The following is a 22,321-nucleotide window of genomic DNA, read 5'->3' as shown; positions in this document are numbered from 1 at the left end:
GAGTGTTCACATAAAGACAAAAACAAGCCAGGCGCGGTGGCTCATGCCTGTAATCCCAGCACTTTGAGAGGCCGAGGTGGGTGGATTACCTGAGGTCAGGAGCTTGAGACCAGTCTGGCCAACGTGGTGAAACCCCATCCCTACTAAAAATACAAAAAATTAGCTGGATGTGGTGGCAGGCATCTGTAGTTACTACTTGGGAGGCTACTTGGGAGGCTGAGGCAGGAGAATCGCTTGAACCTGGGAGGCAGAAGTTGCGGTGAGCCAAGATTACACCATTGCTCTCCAGCCTGGGCAACAAGAGTGAAACTTCATCTCAAAAAAAAAAAAAAAAAGACAAAAACAAATACAAAACAAATGTGGCGGAAGTCGTAGGAAAGAGAGAAACACAGAGATAAGGATAAAAGAAAAGCCGGCACCATGGCTGATGGCTGGTTAGACACAGAGAATGTAGGAGCAGTGGGCTTTGACCTTGGTGACCTGAAAGAGTGCAGGTTACAACAAACTCCTGTTCTCAGTGAAGGTGACATTTGTCTAAGGCAGACTTTACAGGAAGGAAACAGAACGCTGGAAGGCAGAAAAACTCAAGGTAAAAATCAATGATTCTGATAATTCTGATTCTGATGATAGTGGTGGTGATGGTGATGGTTGTGGTGATGGCGTTGGATAATGGTGGTGTACACTAAATGAATTTCAAAGCATGGCCAGGCGCAGTGGTTCATGTCTGTAATCCCAGCACTTTGGGAGGTGGAGGCTGGCGGATCACCTGAGGTTGAGAGTTCGAGACCAGCCTGACCAACATGGAGAAACCCTGTCTCTACTAAAAATACAAAATTAGTCGGGTGTGATGGCACATGCCTGTAATCCCAGCTACTCAGGAGGCTAAGGCAGGAGAATCGCTTGAACCCGGGAGGCAGAAGTTGCAGTGAGCCGAGATGGCACCATTGCACTCTAGTCTGGGCAACAAGAGCAAAACTCCGTCTTAAAAAAAAAAAAAAAAAAAAATCAAAGCGTGGTTCCAACAGTCAGGAGAATCTTATAATCTAGGAAGCAGGCAAAGTCATCAAGTCCATCACAATGGCAAGTACAAATGGACCAGAGATGTCCAACTGCACCAGGAGCCCCTGCCGCACGTTTTGTATATATGAAGGGAATACGTGAAGAGCCACAGGCATCATTGATTAGGGTTATGACAAGGGAAGGGAGCTTATGGTCCTTGGAGTCATTAGAGTAGCAGCGTAGGCATCTCCCCACCCAAGAACAACACTCTGGCCTATTTCCACAGGTTCTGAAAGTACAATATGCCTCTTACAGCAATAGTCCAAATCTTATATTCTGAGACTCCTTCCAGTGCAAGGCGCCAAGACTTTTCCAAGGATACACAGCCGACACGTACAAGGATTCCATGGATGCTACTGTCTAAATACATAATGGCCTCTGGATCCCACCAACTCCTGGGTGCTAGAGACTCACAGGTCAGTGAGTGGTGGGTTATCCACAGAGACCCCAAGGGACAGCCCACAGCACCTGCCACCTGCTTAAATCCTTTGTGTCATCCTCAGACCACCCAGTCTCAGCTGCGACCTGATGCAATGTCCTGCTCTTTTTAAACGCTGGACACTTTTATATTACACATCTTTTTTTGTTTGTTTGTTTTTGAGACAGAGTTTCACCCTGTCACCCAGGCTGGAATGCAGAGGCATGATGTTGGCTTACTGAAACCTCTGCCTCCAGGGTTCAAGCGATTCTGTTACCTCACCCTCCCAAGTGGCTGGGATTACAGGCATGTGCCACCAAGCCCAGCTAATTTTTGTATTTTTAGTAGAGACATGGTTTTGCCATGTTGGCCAGGCTGTTCTTGAACCCCTGCCCTCAGGTGATCCGCCCACCTTGGGCTCCCAAAGTGCTGGGATTACAGGCATGAGCCACCACTCCCTACACATTTTATAATTACCTGGGTTTTAAAGTATTAGGGGATCTCATGATGCTGACACAACAGCTTCATTCCTGTCTGCAGATCTCGCCTCTGTCCACCACTAGAGTTAGGGGCTCTGCCAGGTGGTGTTGGGTGCCCTACATTAAGCAGTTCCTGCTGCCTGGCCAGTTAAATCCAAGTCTGTAATGGAGCCTGATGGAGAAGATGCTTTCTCGTTGTGGAGAACCTGTTCCGTCTTCTGGTCCCTCTTTGTTCCTGTCCTTGGAGTTGCATGGGGTCATTTACACACGGAGGCCACTTCTAGGCATGGACAGCAGAAGCGGCTTCGTGGCTGCACTGCCACTTGCCAGACAGGCCTGTGCCCGGCATGGCTAGCATGTCCCCACCGTGGGTGGCACACCAGGCCCTGGGAAGGACACAGAGGATGCCTGGGCTCCCAGCCGCTGGGTGACATCCCACAGTGTCACAGTGCCTCTGGGGACCTGGTATGCCTTCCAAGCCAGCCATAGCAGTCGTGCTGCCTGAGCGCTTGCTTTCTCTGCACACAGCTCAGGAGCATTCAGGCTTGAGGGTGTCTGACCAGGCAGCAACGTTGGCACTTACATGTCATCACAGAGCTGAAGTTGAGGCAGTGACGGGCTCCAAGGGTGTGCCCTGTGTGCCAGCCCCTCTATGATGGTGTGGGCCTGGATGGTTCAGGGTCGCTGTAAGTAGCCGTGGTCAGAAGGTATGAACTGGCCACAGCCGGGGTGATCATCTTACATTGTTTGTGATGCTTATGATCATATGATTATTAATTTCAAGACCCCCCCAGAATTCTAAAAGGGATGACTTCTTCAAGAAACCATGCTAGGGTGTGACCCTCAAGCCAATACATGAAGGGCCATGTCCCCCTTGGTTGGACGCGGAGGGCCACGTCCCCCTTGGTTGGACGTTCCATTTTTCACAGATGATTGCTGCCTTCTGGCTTGAGGTTGGACACTCTTGGATGTACCCACCTTATTTAGACATCACTGGCATCCCCATAGTTAGTTCAGCCAAATATTCTTAATTCATAACCCTTCTTAAAGGTCGTTATTGTTTTTGGGGGAATGGAGAGGAGTGTTGGGGGTTGTATTTGTCAGGGTCGGGTAAGAAAAACAGAAACGACTTGAAGTTTTTTGAGAAGAGTGCTTAATTCTGGAAATCAGCGGTTTTTCTTTTTTCTTTTTTTTTTGAGACGGAGCCTCGCTCTGTCGCCCAGGCTGGAGTGCAGTGGCCTGATCTCGGCTCACTGCAAGCTCCACCTCCCGGGTTCACGCCATTCTCCTGCCTCAGCCTCCCGAGTAGCTGGGACTACAGGTGCCCACCACCACACCCGACTAATTTTTTGTATTTTTAGTAGAGACAGAATTTCACCGTGTTAGCCAGGATGGTCTCCATCTCCTGACCTCATGATCCACCCGCCTTGGCCTCCCAAAGTGCTGGGATTACAGGCGTGAGCCACCGCACCTGGTTGAAGTCAGCTGTTTTTCAAAACATCTGCAGGGCTGGGGGCTAAAGTCCAAGAGGAGGAACTGCGGGCTCCCGGCAGTTCAGGGAGTGCAGGCATTGCAGTGAAGCTGGCACCTGTGACCGCTGCACCTAGCAGGGAATTCGCAGAAGTTTGTCCTGCATCTGTGCAGATTCCAGGCTTCTCCTCTAGCCACACATCTGCCTCCACCAGGGGAAAATCAGGGTGTTCCTGTCTGCTTTCAGAATCTTACATGAGCATCAACTTGGCAGAATTCCAAAAAGCCTGCTAGCAAGAGAGTCTGGGCAGCGTGATTTTCAGCTTCCAGCATCTGCAAAAAGTATCCGGCATCCACAGAAAAGAATGAGTTCATGTCCTTTGCAGGGACATGGATGAAGCTGGAAGCCATCATTCTCAGCAAACTAACACAGGAACAGAAAACCAAACACCGCATGTTTTCATTCACACGTAGAAGTTGAACAATGAAAACACATGGATACAGGGAGGGGAGCACCACACACCAGGGCCTGTTGGGGGTTGTGGGGCAAGGGGAGGGAGAGCATTAGGACAAACACCTAATGCATGCGGGGCTTAGAACCTAGATGACGGGTTGATAGGTGCAGCAAACATCCATGGCACATGTATACCTACGTAACACGCCTGAACATTCTGCACACGTATCCCAGAACTGAAAGTGAAATAAAATAAATTTAATTTAATTTAAAAAAAGTGGGGGCTGGGCGCGGTGGCTCATGCCTGTAATCCCAGCACTTTGGGAGGCTGAGGCGGGTGGATCATGAGGTTAGGAGATTGAGACCATCCTGGCTAAGAGAGATGAGTGAAAACCATCTCCCATTTAGTAGATGGGTTTTCACCCATCTCTACTAAAAGTATAAAAAATTAGCCGGGCGTGGTGGTGGGTGCCTGTAGTCCCAGCTACTCGGGAGACTGAGGCAGGAGAAACACTTGAACCTGGGAGGCAGAGGTTACAGTGAACCGAGATCGTGCCGCTGCACTCCAGCCTGGGGGACAGAGCAGGACTCTGTCTAAAAAAAAAAAAAAAAAAAAAAGGATCCAGCACCATGAGGAACTCTTGACTTCTGCATGATTGAGGAAGACCTTGGTACCAGGAGGGTGTCACCAGGTTTTCTAAGATGTTCCAAGGGTTGAATCTGGAGTCTGTTCTGTGAATGCTCAGAAGGTGAAGATACAAATGCACGAGGCTTCTCAGTGGATCTTCATCTTAGTCCGTTTGGGCTGTCGCAACAAAGCAGCCTAGAAATGCATTTCCCCTAGTTCTGGAGGCAGGAAGCCCAAGGTCAAGGCACCCACAGGTGCAGTGTCTGGTGAGGCCTCCTGGTTCAGAGACAGGGCCTTCCCACTGTGCCCTCACGTGGTGGGAAGGGGAAGGGTCTCTCTCTCAGGCCTCTTTTATGAAGGCACTGATGCCATTTATGAGGGCTCCGCTCTCATGCCCTCATCATCTTCCAAAGGCCACTTCCTAATACCATCACACTGGGGATTGGGATTTTAACACATGAATTTGCGGGGGGGACATAAAGGTTTATGCCATAGCAATGCCATGACACCCCCTCCCACTTGAGAAAAATCAAGCCTGACTTTGAAGATCGTAATTAATGATGATGTATGGGGCCCCCGTCATGTCGTCGCGATCATCTTCACCTCTGTTCACCCAGTGGCTGTGGAAGACGCTGTGATGGACACACAGACCTTTTTGCCAGGCTGTCCACTCACCCCCCGTGCTGCTGGGATTAGGAGGTTTGCAAACAGCCCGTGTCTGTGCCTCTTTGCTGACAAATCGCCCTCAGTTTGCAGAAGCTGCCTCCCAGGATGCACACTTTGAGGACGGGATTCTGGAGTTGGTCTCCCTCTCCAGCTCTCTGGCCACGGGGGCCCCCACTGCTGGGGGAGGTGGGGAATCCTTCACCCCTAGTGCTTGGGAGCTGTCAGTTGTGACAACTTCCATCTGTGTGAACAGAGATCGCAAGCAGGTTTATACTGGCTCGTGTCATACCTCTGCCATTTTCCCAGAACCGAGAAATAGAAAGTGAAAGAAATGTGTTCGGAAGAGAGACAATGACAGACTCAGGTTGATCAATCACCAATTAAGGCAACACTGGAGTCTGGGGCCCTCTTTAAAGGAATCCCTCGCGTCTGCGGTAGAATGAGCTGGAGATCAGGCCCGACGTGGTTGTGAAAAGGGAAGACTTGAGAGAAGACGAGAGTATCAGACCTCGAGAGTCTCCTTCCCCTGGGTCGGGACCCTGATAGGGAAGGCATGGGATTCCGGGAGTCTGCAGGGGATGTCCGGGCAGATGCTGCAAAGCGTCTTGCTCCCCCAAAAGCTGGGTCACGGAAGTGCTTCACCCCCCTTCCTGGAAGACAGAGGAGGACCCCATTGGTTGGATATCATCCAGAAGCCTCATGCGTAGGCTTACCAGATGAAATAAAGGGTGCCCAGTTACATCTGGATTTCAGATAAGCATCACACAGTCATTTAGGATGAAGTATATTCCATCATCAAACGGTAATAGGGCTGGCTGGTAGTAACAGCTCCATTCCAGCAGGACCGTTTCTCTGCTCTTCAGTTTTTCCTTCACAGGCTGCTCTCATGGTAGTTCTAGAAGCTTCATTTAAGCTAAGTGATCCTTATCAAGAAAATAAAAATGCAATAGTTCATTGTAGTAAGTAGCATGCATTCGATTACTCTTGAAGCTACTGTTTTACATGTTTTCTTTGGTATTTTTTCCTTTTCCTTTGATGAATTACCAGCTAATCCTCCTTGCCCATTTTTTAATTTGGGCTATTGTTTTATTTTCTTGGAGCTTTTTTTTTTTTTTTTTAAAGAGCAGTTTATGTATGAAGGACATTGTCACATATTGTGATGAAATTTTTGTTTTTGTTTTTTTTTTTTTTTGGTCTCTGAATTCTGTTAGTGTTAATTTTCTAGCAAAATTTATTTATTTATTTTTTTACCTTTATGCAGTTTGAGATACAAACTTTTCCTACAAATGTATTTGCTATTCTTTCTATTTTCCTCCTGAAGACTTTGCTTCCTTTGAGATGAGGTCAATAGTGTCCTATGCTTTGTTCTATTTAAGTTTCATGATTTTATTTTATTTTAGCTATCAGAATTTTAATCTTCTAGTAATTTTGGTGTGCACTATGAGTAAAGCTTGGATTTCATTTCTATTGAAATGTTTAAGCATCAAATTTTCCTTGCTGTTTATCAAATAAACCATCTCCCTCCCTTGAAATTCTACATTTACTTAGGTCTGGTTCTGGGAGATTTATTCCTGTCTGTACGCATCCTTGTCCCACCCACCACTACTCTGTCACAATTGTTTTGAATGATAATATAACCTCATGTTTGACATGGAAATCTCTTTTCCGTTATTCTCCATCCCTACCCCTACTTTTTTTTTTTTTTTTTTTTTTTTCAGTATCTATTGGCTGTTCTTGGCAATTTATTTTTCCAGGTAAATTTGAGTAATCTTCTGTCAGGTTGTAGAAATAGTCTGATAAGGTTTTGATTGAGATTGTATGAAGTTGGGAAGGGCGTGTCTGGGTGGGGCCTGCAAGCTTTGCTGCGTCTGTGGAGCATCAACGGCCTTCTGTGCTTGGTGTGGCTGCCGGAGGCAGCTGGGGCAGTGCATGTCCCCTCTTCTCCCTTCTGAGACTAGCTAGGGTTCCCCTCCCAGCAGGCCCCTCCATGTCAGTGTGAGTAGGTGCAACCACGGCCTGGAGAGCCCCGGGCCCCTAAGCCTCCAGACCTTCTGTGGCTCCATTCCAGGGGCAGAAGGGCAGAAGCTACCCTGTGGGCCCCTCCTGCCATGGCCTGCTTGTGTCTCCTGGATTTAGGGCGTGAGCAAGCAGGGCTTGTCTTCTTTCACAAACGTGGTAGGTGTTCTACATGCTTTATGCTTATTTTATTTTATCTATTTTTTCTTTTTTCTTTTTTTTTTTTTTTTTGAGATGGAGTTTCACTCGTTGCCCAGGCTGGAGTGCAGTGTCGTGATCTCGGCTCACCACAACCTCCGCCTCCCGAGTTCAAGCGATTCTCCTGCCTCAGCCTCCAGAGTAGCTGGGATTTCAGGCGCGCACCACCATGCCCAGCTAATTTTTGTCTTTTTAGTAGAGACGGGGTTTCACCGTGTTGACCAAGACGTTCTTGATCTCCTGACCTTGGGATTCGTCTGCCTCAGCCTCCCAACGTGCTGGGATTACAGGCGTGAGCCGCCGCGTCTGGCCTATTTATTTATTTATGATGGAGTCTTGCTCTGTCACCCAGGCTGAAATGCAGTGGTGCAATCTCAGCTCACTATAACCTCCTCCTCCCAGATTCAAGCAATTTTCTTGCCTCAGCCTCCCGAGTAGCTGGGATTACAGGCATGCACCACCACACCTGACTGATTTTTGTATTTTTAGTAGAGACGGGGTTTCACCATGTTGGCCAGGCTGGTCTCAAACTCCTGACCTCAGGTGATCCACCTGCCTTGGCCTCCCAAAGTGCTGGGATTACAGGCATGAGCCACTGAGCCCGACCTTTGTGGGTATTTTTAGAGATTAATCCCAGCAGCACTCCTGGTAGAGAGCTAATAACCTGTGATGACTAATGAGAAAACCAGGGAGAAGAAGTTCAAGTACATCCAAGGTCACCTGACTGGAGGCTGGCTGACCCAGGACCTAGACCTGGCCTGTCTCTGAGGCCGTCTCTCACTTGCTGTATTATACATTTGCACAGAGTGCTGGGCTGTCTGGAGTTAGTCAGATTCCATGGACAGCTCTGCCTACAGCTTTGTGTGGTTACTTGCCGGAGCCAGGATGGCCGGGCTCCCCGCATTGGCTGCTCTTCTTGGATTGAATGTACTGATCTCCCTCTTGCTCTGAGTATCAGTTGACATCCAGGAAGTGTCTCCACTCAGCCGAATTGCCTCATCAGCAAATGAACACCCTGGCAGGGTTTGCATCTGGCACTCTCCCTATGGGTTGGTCCCCTACTCTGTCATGCCTGTTCCTTCACCCAAGATTCAGTGAGAACTTGGGCCCAGCACTCTGCAGTCCTGACCTTCGAGGGTCTTCTGTTACTGCAGATAACGGGAAGCTGCTGTTTCTGTGAGAACTCCTTATCACTTAGGAGGGCATTTTTCTGTTTTCCTAGAAGAGTCTTCAAAACCCAATTTCCATCTCCCACCCACTTCTCTCTGTCTCTACGAGACTTTGATACACAGGAGCTTTGAAAAAGAAAGCTGCCTGTTTCTCAGGGATGGAATTTCTTAATCTGAGCTCCATGTACATCTTCCGTGAGATATTCTTACATATTTTTTATCACTACAGTGATGTTAAGTATTTAGTCTAGTGAACCCTCTGATTTTTATTAACTTTTCTTCTTTTTATTTTGAAGTAGGTGTCAGATTGGGTGTGGAGTAGGAGGCAGGTGCTTTTCCTGGGACAAGATGAAGTTAACTTTGGGCAGACTCCTGCATTGATAAGCTCACAGCTAAAAAATTGGCTTCCAGTCCCCTGCCGTCTCCAATCATTGCAATGCAAATTCGATAGAAAAGAGCCACAGGGGTCCCTGGCAGCTGAAAATCAGTCTGCATTGAAATGGGAATAAATGCCACTGCCTAGGTGTTGGAAAGCCAAGTTCCCAGGCTGAGGAAAAGGGGAAATTCCCTTCTCTGTCAAAACTGTCAAATTACCCAACCTCTTAGCTCATCTCTCTTCAATCATCTGCAGGGACCCAGCACCCCTGCCCCCTGCTCACAGATGCCCAGCCGGCTCCGGCCACCTGCCCTCCTTTCAGGGAAGGAGAAGGTGGAAAGGTCAAGTTCTGCTTGAACAGCCCTGAAACTTCCCTGTTTTCTAGCCCTCCCAGCCAGCACTGGTGGAGAGGAGGCTTCCCCTGCTGCTGGAGCTCACCCCATGGATAAATAATGAGCAGATGGATGATTCCACCCTCTCAGCTTCAGCTTCTGCAGCTTCCTGACAAACAGAACTCTGATTGTGATGGGAGAGTTTTTGTTTTGTTTTCGAATTTCACGTCATTAATATTTTTTCTTTCTAAACTTACTGTCATTGGGAGTTTTGATATTCAAAGGTTTCTCTGTGAATCAATTTATAGCATACATAATACAATCAGAGGCTGAGAGCTGGGAGAAGCCTCTGGAATCAGCCAGTCTGCTCCCACAGTTAATAGATCAGGAAACTGAGGCCCAGAGAGAAGATGTAGTCTGCCCAAGGTCACTCACGGACTCAGAGGCTAAGTGGCAGCTTTTTAGAACGGCCAAGCATGTCTTCTGATCTATCATAACCCATCTGTCCATCCAACCATCCATCTCTCCATCACTGTATCACCCATCATCCATCTCTCCACCATCCAGCCATCCATCATCTGTTCACCATCCATCCATCCATCCATCCATCCATCCATCCATCCATTCATCCATCCATCCATCCATCTACACACCATCCATCCATCCATTCGTCCATCAATCACATCCATCTATCTACTATTTCATCTATCAATCCACACATCCATTCATCCATTCAACATTCAACATCCATCCATCTGTTCATCCATCCAAAAGCCGAGAGAGGTGTGCCGTCCCTGTGATTGCATATGGGTAGAAATGAAAGGCATGAAACTATATATATATATATATATCTCCTCCATTGGGGTTGCAGGGACTCCAGGAAAGAAGATGAGTGAAAGTCACCGAATTGGAAGCCATTGTTGGCTGGGGGTGGGGGTAAGCCGGGCTGTGCACGTGCTATAAGCACTGTAAACCTAAGGTAAACAAAAGGGTCAGAATCTAGTTTAAAGAGAGTTCATTCAATTGCAAAGTTGAGGATGAGCCACCCGGGAAACACAGATTCCAAAGAATGGAGGTCAGTATTCCAAAGTGCAGAAGTTTGGGACTGCATATATAAACAAAGTTCAGGGAAGACTAACAGAATTTCAATATCTCTCTATATAAGGCTAAATGTATAGTTACAACAATCTGATTAGTTGACTTAGTCTTTTTCTTTCAGAAAAGGTATAATTAACATTCTACACTGAAGATGTAACGATCATGGGGTCTTCAGCACCATCTGGGCTGAGCTGGGTACAGGGCAATAAAGGAGGCAGTGAATCCATAGCAAAGTCTTGGATTGGAATGGGGAGGTCTGGTACAAGAGTAATGAGGAAGATAATTCATCTCTCCTCATTTATAATCTAAGAAGCAGAATTGCGAACATACTACATAACTCAGTCTTTAGGGCTTAACCTCTCCCTTGGCGTAATACATTTAGAGGGTCCTGATATTTTCTTTTCTTTTACAGTACACACCTTATGGAGGTGGGGGTGCAGTTAAGGAAGAGTGTCATTGGGTGGAACAGTCAGAGGATAAAGGTGGACTGAGAAAGCTTAAAGAGGAGGAGCTTTGGAGCCAGACCTCTGAGGAGGGGCAGGCTTTCCAGCAGAGCCGGAGCTCAGAGCCATCAAAACATCCCTCTGAACAGTTAAAAATAGGACTCTCCTGCGAATATGGAATGAACACTCCTCAAAGGTTAACTTACCTCACTGAACAGGGAGCTGGCAGGTGAGTGAACCCCATTCAAAGGAGAATTTGAGGAACAGGTGCTCACACCTTAAGCCAGGAAGGCGAACTGAAATCGGGTTGCTACGTTAAAGGCAAAGCTGGTCGCTGTCCTCTGGGGCAATGAAGTCATCACCTGTGGGGTTATCTTCTTCACCAGGTAGAAGTCATTTGCATCTTTGCTAGGCAGAAATCCACAGCTTGACAAGTAATTTCAGAGTCTGGGAACGAATCAGTAGGAAACAGCAGCAGGAAAGGAGCATCCCTAAAGAACCAACTCTTGCATGTGTGGGCTGCTAGACAGTATCCCCGTGTGGCGTCAGAAGCCATCCTTTTGCTTATCTGCAAGTCTTGGATGATTTTTTTAAAACAGAGGCAGGCTCTGGAGTTGCAGTGTCACATTCACATCCCACCTTTGCCTCTCGCAGGTGGCCGTGGGACTGCCCCTTCTTCCTGCTCTGAGCTGGGCTTCCTCATCTGAAGATGAGTACAGGGGATGGGCCCGTCATCGTGCATACATCGCAGGTCAGTCTTGAAGATCGAATGAAGTCTACATATCAAGTGCTTGGCCCAGCCACAACTCAATAAGTGTCAGGGGTAATTACAACAACATTTGAATATTAATGCAGGCAAGTCTCAGCATCACGAAGACTTTACATAGCCACTGGCTTGAAGCCAAAGCTACGGAAAAGGCAGTGATGGGAGAAGGGCCATAAAAGGCATCGATTCCCATTTATAGAATGAATCGATGAAAACTCAGAGCTGGCAGGGGAGGCAGCCACCATCTCTACTTCAGGGGTGTGGCTTCGGGCCGCAATGCTTGGTTTGAGCAAGCTTGAGTGGTCAGATGCGTGCTCAGCAGGACATGGTGGGCATCTGGGAGATAAAGTGGAGCTGGAACCCACAGAGTGTCAGGGGACAGGCAGACAGGAGACCAAGCAAGGTGCATGGGGCTGGGCGGCCTTCCTACCACCTTGTCCTATCCAGGCCTTTGCTCTCAGGGAGTCTTTGTCCTGGGACCAGTGGCTACTCCTGCCTCCGGGGCATGACAGCCTCCAGAACAGGGCTTGCTGGGCATTCTGGGCTCTGAGTGGCAGCTCCTGGTCACCCTCGCCATCCGTCGGTGTGTCTGCCTGCCAATTCACCTCTCAGACACATGCAGTCTGGCACTGGACTGAGCCTGGCCATCTTGTCCACTCAAATCTCTGTGATTTGGAAGGCAGCCCATGTATTCTAAGCAGCCCAGTGTCCCCCGGATCCTGCCAGCATCTCTGAAGAGCCTCACCTGAGGCCTTCGGTGCAGCAGTGCTGAGTCAGGCTGCCCTGATGGCACTCTGGATGCAGGGAAGTCAAGTGCCACCCTTGCCGATGGGCACCAAGCAGTCCTGCTCTCACCCTCGTGAGGAAAGCAAGCCCAGCTCCTCCCTAATGGGGCCTCTTCCCTCCATGCCTGGAGCCTAAGACTCAAAGCAAGGCAGAGCTGCCCAATCCACCTTCCCCATGCCCCAAGGGGCAGCTGCCATGACTCTTTCCATCCCACAGGGCAGCCTGGGAGAAGCCTGGTGCTTGCTTCCCCTCTCTTTAAGCCCACAGCTCTGGACCTGGAGGACACATTAGTCAGACAGCCCTCCTGGTTCTCTTCCCACTCACCTGTAAACCCAGGTTCTTGCTGGCTCTGGCAAGAGGACCCTGGCAGTCTTGGTTTAATGTGGGCAGCTATAGCAAAATACCACGAACTCGAGGCTGGAAGTCCAAAAACAAGACACCAGGCAGGTTCAGCATTTGGTGAAGGCTTCCTGCTTCCTTATGTGCTACTGAGGCTTTATGGTATTGATTTTAATTGCATAGAAAGGAAGAGGGCAAAAAAGTTGGGATCAAATCTCAAAGTCTTCCAGATGTGAACAGCTACACACACACGCTCCTGTGAGCACAAGGCCTTCATGTGGGCTTCTTATGAGGGCTGTTCCTTACTGGGTCATCCTTGTTGATCCAAGCAAGAGTGATGTTCCCAGAGAGGGCAGCAAAGGAATGAGGAAAACGCAGATGGCTCTAGCTCTGGGAGCCTTGGGAAAGTTGTTTGTTTTGCTGTTTCCTCATCTGTACAATGGAGATTGTGATGGTGAGAAGTTAGTGCAGTGGCTGCAGGGCTGAATGTGCAGGTGCACAGGACAGGAACCCTCCCATGGCCCTTCTCTGTGCCTGTGTAGGGGGCCCCTTGGGCCCACTACTCAGCCTTGTAGCTGCTTGGCGGCTTCCTTCCTGACTTCAGGAGCTGGTGCCCCAGGACGCTGCAAACAGAGCCACAAGTGCTCAGGGGTGCACAGTTCCTTCTTCCTCTCATAGCTTCCATTTCTTCATCCTTCAGATGATTCTCGGACTTGACCAGGATGACCTGAATGTTCCCATCAGCTTGGCTGATGCTGCTTGGGCAGGCTTCTTCCTGACTCGAGGCACCTGACCTCCCTTTGCTCAGAGCATTGCTTCAGAAAAAATTGCGGTTGTAAGTCTCTCTCTGGCCCTTTGAGATGGAAACCTTCTACAACCCAGGAATGTGTTTCTCAAGGACCTGGGAGTGGTTCCTTCAAAACATGATCATCAGGAAGATGGTGCTCCCGGCTCCCAGTCCCTGAGGGAGGGGAGCCTGATGTTGATGAGAGGCGACTGGCAAACACGCACACAGCCTGTCACATCAGCCCATCTTCCCTCAGTGTCCTCCAGAACTTTACCCCTAGCTCATTCCAAAGCTTCAAAAACCTCCCACTTCTTGTTTCAGTTGAGTTGAGTTCAATCTCTCTCCCAGGTTGCACTAGTCTTGGATAAAATCTTCCTTGCCTGTTTAAGTCTGACCAGTACTTTTTTTTTTAAGACTCCAGCATTTAGTGTTATATATTTTTTCAGGTAAGTTACATCAGCTGTGCAGCCTCAGTCTCTTTTCAGCCATCACGTATTTGCTCACAGCATCTGGGCCACCCTCTTCGTTCCCCACCCTCCTTTCTAAATGCTTCCTTCCCATTTTTCAATGTTCTTCTGCTGATTTATCCCTGCCCAGCTGTAGTCAGTGACCCTCCTTTCCCTTGACTCTAAGCCTGATGAGCTTAGCTCTCTTGTTTTGTTTCTGGGCTACTCTTCAGGCACAGAGTCAAAGTTGGGTGAACTCATGAATTTATGGCTCCCCATTTTCATGTCCAGCCCTGGCATATATACAAAGCTTCAGGGTGGTCTTACTGACTGTCCTGGGTTTATTTCAAACTCAGCATAGGAAAGAAAGCTTATAATTGCCCCCTCATCCCCCAAGACACCACTTTCCCTCCTTATTTTTTCTGCTTCTTAAATGCCTCGGTATTCCCTGAGCCCTGACATGGCAAAGTGGAGCCAGTCTTTGTCTCCACTCATATCTCATCCGTCTTTCCCTTCTGTTAGGAACAAAGTTCACTCCTCTCTATTTATGTGTTGAAAGTCTAGCTTCCAATGTGACTACATTTGGAGACAGGGCCTTTAAGGAGATAATTAAGGTTAAACATGGTCCTAAGGGTGGGGCCTTAACCTGATAAGACTGGCATCCTTTTTTTTTTTTTTTTTTTTTTTTTTTGAGACGGAGTCTTGCTCTGTCACCGGGGCTGGAGTGCAGTGGCCGAATCTCAGCTCACTGCAAGCTCCGCCTCCCAGGTTTACGCCATTCTCCTGCCTCAGCCTCCTGAGTAGCTGGGACTACAGGCGCCCGCCACCTCGCCCGGCTAGTTTTTTGTATTTTTTAGTAGAGACGGGGTTTCACCGTGTTAGCCAGGATGGTCTCGATCTCCTGACCTCATGATCCGCCCGTCTCGGCCTCCCAAAGTGCTGGGATTACAGGCTTGAGCCACCGCGCCCGGCCAAGACTGGCATCCTTATAAGAAGAGACATCAGAGATCTCCCTCTGCCACATGAGGACACATTGAGAAGGCTGCCACCTGAAAGCTGGAAAGAGAGTCCTCATCAGGAATCACAGCTGGAACGTTGATCTTGGACTTACCAGCCTCCAGAACATAAAGAAATAACCACTCAGTGGTAATTTGTTATGTAGCCTTAGCTAACAAATACTCACATTTCCCATTGGTGTTGCTTCCTCTTCCTAACAGCTTCCTAACTGTCTCTCATGAACTTAATGAGTTGGTAACCAAAGGCACACAAGAAACCCTACATAAGTGGTAGCTCTTACCGTGTAATTACTACCACTGTTTATCTATTATTTATTTATTCATCCATTTTTTGATGGTGCAATATACATAACAAAAACTTTACCATTTTACCTGTTTTTGAATATACAATCCAGTGGCATTTGGTACCTTCACGTACAACCACCACCACCATCCATCTCCAAACTTTTTTATCTTCCCAAACTGAAACTCGATAGCCATTAAACACTAACTCCCCTTCTCCTCCACAGCCCCTAGCACCCACCATTCTATTTTCTGTCTCTGTGAATTTGACTCCTCTAGGGACCTCACCTAAGTGGAATCATGCAGTATTTGTTGCCTACCTCTGAGTTTTGTGCTCTCCTGCAAAATAGTTCTTAAATGGGATGAAGCTTTTGGGCGAGATTACTTTTCTCCCCTCTCCCCACCCAAAAGTCAATAGATGCTTCAAACGTGGGTTTCTCAACGTGGTTTTTTTTTTTTTTTGCAGAGTCACTGTCTCAGCATGTCAAGGGACTGAGCTCCTTGAGGGAAGGGGCCACATCATCGAGGGAGAAAGAGGATTTTAATGACCCTACACCTCAGTTTTTAGGCAGAGCCCAATTTGCTGTCTTGGGTAACGCTCATAGAAGCCCTGAGATGCAGGTACTGTCAGTCCATTGCAGGGGAGGAATTGAGGTTAAAAAGGTGTCCAAGATCATGTGGCCTTTCAGGGCCAGGTCTGTGCCTTCAGTTTGATGAAGCATTTGGAGGGGCTGGAATGACCCATCTGGACATCTGCCCAGTTCATGCCTGATACTTGATATGAACAAGGCAATGGAAGGTGCTGGGGTTTTCAGAGGATGAAAAAAAGTATATAGAATGCTGTATTAGTCTGTTCACACATGGCTTTAAAGATACTACCTGAGGCTGGGTAATTTATTAAGGACAGAGGTTTAATTGACTCACAGTTCCACAAGGCTGGGGAGGCCTCAGAAATCTTACAATCATGGTGGAAGGGGAAGGGGAAGCAAGGCACCTCCTTCACATGGCGGCAGGAGACAGAAGAGTGAGTGAAGGAGGAACTTGCCAAACACTTATAAAACCATCAGATCTCATGAGAACTCACTATCAGGAGAACAGCATGGGGGAAACCATCCCCATTTTCCAATCACCTCCCACTAGGTTCCTCCTTCAACACCTGGTGATACAATTCAAGATGAGATTTGGGTGGGGATGCAAAGCCTAACCATATCAAATGCCTCACTGAGCCCTGGCAGAGTCCCATCCAGCTCAACGTGCTGGGCAGTTAGGTCCATGAGAAGGCATTTGGAACAGGCTGGAAGCTTCCCTGTGTGACAGTGGCCTTTTCTCTTCTGCAAAACAGGCAGCTGAGGTGGGGGAACCCTAAGGGCTCATTGAGATAATGGATTTGCCCTTCTATGCATTGATGGAGCACCTGCTGCCCACAGTGTCTGTATTTAGTGCTAGGACACTGAGGTATGGCCATGAATACTCTCTGGCAAGGAGAGAGGCATGGGACCCCCTAGAAAGGTGCCCAGTGTGTGGGCAAGCACTTTGCAAACTCCTGGAGCATGCACATCTGACGGATGATGTTCATTCCAAATTCAGGCAAACACTCCTTGTTCTGCTTTCCACCTTCACCTGAGCCCCTTTGAGTATTGACTTTTGTAGTTACATCGTCTTCCTATGTGTGCTCTTTCTCTCTCTCCAAGCCCCCTTCTTTATGAATTTTTAAAAGGACACTGAGATCTCCAAACAGAGGCTGCCCCTCTGAGCCAACAGATCCCGAGCCCTGGACTCTGAAGCTTGGGCCCAGTTCTCCTTTTCTCTGGGTTTCGATCCCATTGTGAAGTGAGGGGTGGGTGCCAGGTGGTCCTCGTGGTATCTGCCTGTCTGATCCTGCCCTTGGATGGACATCAGCCCTCAATCACAGAACCAGTTTCCAAAGAGCCATCTGTGCCTGCATAGCCCTCCTGATTCAGGATCCGGAGAAGCCAGGGGCATGAGCATCAGTGCCTCTTCTCTATTTCGAGGACCCTTCTGGGTGTAAAGTTCTCTGAGAGGCCTTACATCGATTCCAACCACTGCAAGATAACCATCGTGTAAGTATTCTGATTGTTTTTCTTCCTCTCTGATAAGGTTTTGAAAGTAATAAAGGAAGATGCCCCAAGGAAACAAGATAACGGGATTAAAGTGAGAAAAGGAGAGAACAACCAGGCAATGTTTCTGAGATGCTCTCGATGACCTGCAGACAAATCCTTCCTTTTAATTGTCACTAAAGGGATTATACAATTTCCTCCTCAGATGTAAAGTGTTGTGACCAGCAGAGCGTAATTAAAGTGCGTTCCATAGGGAAAGACAGCGGCTCAGGTAGGCCTTAGAGAATTAATCTTGGGACGAATCCCATTCTCACACTCTTGTAACATCCTTATCAGAAGGCTGGGAGACCAAGCTGGAGCTGTGGGACTAGGAGTAATTAAAATACCTTTAATTGGAAGATTCCATAATGCCTTCTGCAGCAATGGAGCATGATTACCATCCGTTCCTTGGCCCTCCTGTTGGGAGCCATTGGAAAGGCAAGAATTCTTCTCTGTTGCGAGCGTGTTCAAAATGCAGCTTAACTGTGGCTGTGTCCACACACATAAGGTCCAAGGTGATTTCCCTGAAGGTGAGGGCAGGAGAACAACCCTAGGAATTTTTTGGTCAGGATGAGGGAGAGAGGGAATGAAAGAGTGGATGGCAGGGTCAAGGCTGAGGAGTATAGACTAATAGTGGTGGGACCGAACATGTTGGAAGAGTGTATGACTTGTCTGTCTATTGCTGCTGCAAGAAATTTTCAGAAACTTAGTGACTTAAAATTATACAGACTTACATGCAAAATAGGTGGTCAGGGCTGCATTCCTTCTGGAGGCTCTGGAAGAGGACCCATTTCATTGCCTTTTCCAACTTCTAGAGGTCGCCTGTGTTCCCTGGCTCATGGTCCCCTTCATCCTCAAAGCCAGCAGCATGCCATCCTCCAATCTCTCTCAGACTGACTTCTGCTTCCAAGGACACATCTCTCCCTCTGGCCCTCCTGCCTCCCTTGTATAGGGACCCTGATTACCTTGGACCCACCCAGATAACCCAAGATCAACCCCCATCTCCAGTTCCTTAATTGCACGTGCAGAGTTCCTTTTGCCATGTAAGGTGGCATGTTTGCAGGTTCCAGGAATTGGGACACAGACTGGAACATGGACTGGGATGTGGACTAGGTCAAGGACTGGGACATGAACATCTTTGCAGGGCTGTATTCTGCCCACCACAATGATCAAGGAGAAGCCAGTAATTAGGATGTCATAGAATCTGTGTTTAATGGGAGACCTTGGATAGGGGCAGGAAGGAGCTGAACCACCAGAGATTGCTGTTTTTAAAAAATTGTGGTAAGATACTGTTAAAAGATAAACTTAGGCACATTAAAACTTTAAAGGGTTTATGTCAGCAGAAAGCTATTCATGAATAGGGCAGCTTCAGATCCCAGCTGGTTGGGAGTTCTGCTGGAGGGGCTTGGAGGGAAAGCTTTTATAGGGTGAATGTGGAAGCAGAGCAAAGAAAGTATTTAATTGGTTAAAGTGGAACAGTCCTTTCATTTGAACTCTCCAGCCAGGGGGAGTTCCTGGTAATAGAACTCATGCTTACTTGGCTGCCTGTGATTGGTTGAGCTTAAGTTTCTTTCTTTCTTCCTTCCTTCCTTCCCTCCTTCCTTCCTTCCTTCCTTCCTTCCTTCCTTCCTTCCTTCCTTCCTTCCTTCCTTCCTTCCTTCCTTTTTTCTCTTTCTTTCCCTTTTTCTTTTCTTTCCTTCTTTCCTTCTTTCCTTCTTTCTTTCTTTCTTTCTTTCTTTCTTTCTTTCTTTCTTTCTTTCTTTCTTTCTCTCTTTCTCTTTCTCTTTCTTTCTTTCTTTTTTTTTTTTTTTTTTTGACAGTCTCACTCTGTTGCCCAGGCTGTAGTTCAGTGGCACAATCTCGACTCACTGCAATCTCTGCTTCCCAGGTTCAAGTGATTCTCCTGCCTCAACCTACTGAGTAGCTGGGATTACAGGTGCCTGCCACCATGCCTGGCTAATTTTTTTGTATTTTTAGTAGAGGTGGGATTTCACCATGTTGGCCAGAGTGGTCATGAACTCCTGGCCTCAAGTAATCCATTGACTTCGGCCTCCCAAAGTGCTGGGATTATAGGCATGAGCCACCACACCTGGCCTTAAGTTTAATTTTGCTTATGTAAGAACCCAAGGCATTAGGGTGCCCTTAGTCTGAGGGCCTCCCTTTTAATTGTTTTAACAATATACAAAACATAAAATGTATGGTATTAGTCATTTTAAAGTGGCTGAGCCGAGAGGCATTAAGTATGTTGGCAATGGTGGGCAACCGTGAACAGTACCTAATCGTAGGATATTATAATGTCCCTACAAAAAGGAGTTGCACACCCATTTGCAATCACCCCTCATTCCCTTCTCCCCCAGCCCCTGGTAACCATCTATCTACTTCTCATCTCCATGAATTTGCCTATTCTGGACATTTCATGTAAATGGAATCTGGCACTATGTGGCCTTTTGTGTCTGGCTTATTTTACAGAGCATAACGTTCTCAAGGCTCAGCCACACTGTAGCCTGTGTCAGGACTTCATTCCTGGCTGGGTGCTATGGCTCACACCTGTAATCCCAGCACTTTGGGATGTTGAAGCAGGCAGATCACTTGCAGTCAGATGTTCAAGACCAGCCTGGCCAACATGGTGAAAACCTGTCTCTACTAAAAAAACAAAAATTAGCCAGGCATGGTGGCACACACCTGTAGTCCCAGCTACTCAGTAGGTTGAGGCAGGAGAATTGCTTGAACCTGGGAGTTGGAGGTTGCAGTGAGCCAGGATCGTGCCATTCACTCCAGCCTGGGCGACGGAGCAAGACTCTGTCTAGACAAATGAACAGACAAGCAAACAAAACTTCATTCCTTTTTATGGAGGAACACTACCGTATTTCATCGTATAAATATACCACATTTTACCATATTTTGTGATATACCACTTGAGTTGTTTCCACTTTTTGTCTATTATGAATAATACTGCCTAGAACACTCCTATGCAAATATGTATTTAAACACTGCTTTTAAGTCTCCTATGTACATGCCTAGGAGTGGAGAATTGGTCATACAGTAACTCTGTGTTTATCGGATAAAGGAGCTGTTGTCGTATTCTCTCTTTTTTTTTCGAGACAGGGTCTCACTCTGTCACCCAGGATGGAGTGCAACAGTGCCATCAGAGCTCACTGCAGCCTCGTGTTGTCATATTCTTGATAGAGATTACATTATTTAACCTCAGAACAGCCCTCGGCCCCAATTACCTTGGACTTACCTGGGATGAGATCACACTGGGTGGTAAGTGTGGTTGTCTCTGATATTTAGAGATAAGGAACCAGGAGGTCAGGAAGATGGTATGGTTTATACAAAGGGTTGCTGCAAACAACAGCTAAGGATGCTTTTCCCTATGGGCCTGGATGGTCAAGACCGGTGGATCTGAGTTGGAAAAACAGTAGGAGGTGGAAGGAGCTGAGTCTGATGCCTTCATCTCTTTACTGAAGTAGAAGATCAGGGCTTGCCAAAACCAGGGGCCAGGCTGAGAGCTTGGGAGACAGGAGGAGGGCTGAAGCCCCTGTTGTGGGAGAAGGGATGAGGTTGTGGCCTTGGCAAGGGGTGGATAAAAGGACCTACTGTCAAGGGGTTTTAAGGACCATTGATGGCTGGCCCTGAGAGTAAGTGGAGAACCTGTTGGTGGCTTTTTTCAACTTCCAGGACAGCAGGGTCCCCTGGATTTGGACATCACTGGCCATGTGCACCCCATGCTTGTGTGGCTTGAGACACCTGGCTGTGTGACTGAGCTTCCTTCTCTGTCAATCCCTCCCTCCCTCCCCAGCTCCACTGGGCTCGAGAGCCCTGCAGGCCCTGTCCCTCACCTTCCTGAGTGCTGACCCTGTGAGCTGAGTGTGAGACTCACACACTCACAAGAAGGTAGGCTGGAGGCCTTGCCAGGCATTTAGGGTTTCACCCATGGGATGCTGCTCATTTGCTGATATCACTGAGCAAATGAACAATTGCATTCTCTGAGAGGGAAACAGTCCAGCCAAAATGGTGCACGGCTCACCCAGGCTTCATGCTACACCCAGTGTCGCCCCAGCAGTGGGGGGCTTGGGAACCACTTCTGTGTAAGGAGCTCAAACCTTCCCCTCAAAGTGGCTTTCCAGAGGGCCAGGTTCACCGAGTCCTGGTTTGTCCTTATTTCCTACAGATTCTATTGAAGGAAACATGACATAATGACACCATAGCAAAAGCCAATCTTGCTCCTTTTTTAAAAATTAAAAACAAAACAAAATAAAAAACAAGAAAAAGCACTACCTTAGGATGTCCACCCTGGGAGACTAATTCTAAGAGGGAAGCTCTGTTCTTCCACTGCTAATCACTCCAAATAAATATCACGATTGAACTTGTCAGAGAAGAGAGAGCAGCGACAGCCCTACTCACAGGTCTTCTCATCTGTGTGAGAACAAAGTGCATGGCTCAGAAAGACAGAGACACTCTTCTGTCCAATATGAAATCCCATCAGAAGTGTTGAGAGGCCTCCAGCTGCATCCACTTCCAGGTCCCACCCAGCCTCCTGTCCTGAGCAGCTTTGGATGAGATCAGGGTTCATGAGCCGTGCAAAGCCAGCCCGGCATTCCTGCCCAGAACAGCCATGCTTGCATGTTTCTGTACATTTCATCCATGGTCTTCTTGTCCACAAGTCTTAGCCGGCCTATTTCCCTTCTCCAGAAACATAAACATGGTATTTGTGATTTTATCATCACCGAGGTTGCATTGATGAGAAGCTTTCTCCTTGTGTGTCGGGGTTCAGGAGCCAGTTTGAGGGGTCCAGGCCCTGGAGCAGCCTTCTTAGAAGGGCAAACCTCTTTTTGTGGAGAAGATTCCTGGGCTGGCAGAGTGTGTGGTGTGGTTCATTTCATGTGCCAACTTGCCTGGGCCATGGGGTGCCCAGACAGCTGGTGAAACATTATTCCTGGGTGTGTCTGAGAGGGTGTTTCTTAATGAGAGCACAT

This window comes from Theropithecus gelada, chromosome 10 (assembly GCF_003255815.1).
Source record: "Theropithecus gelada isolate Dixy chromosome 10, Tgel_1.0, whole genome shotgun sequence".
Classification (NCBI taxonomy): domain Eukaryota; kingdom Metazoa; phylum Chordata; class Mammalia; order Primates; family Cercopithecidae; genus Theropithecus; species Theropithecus gelada.
Note: the sequence above shows the minus strand (reverse complement) of the source record.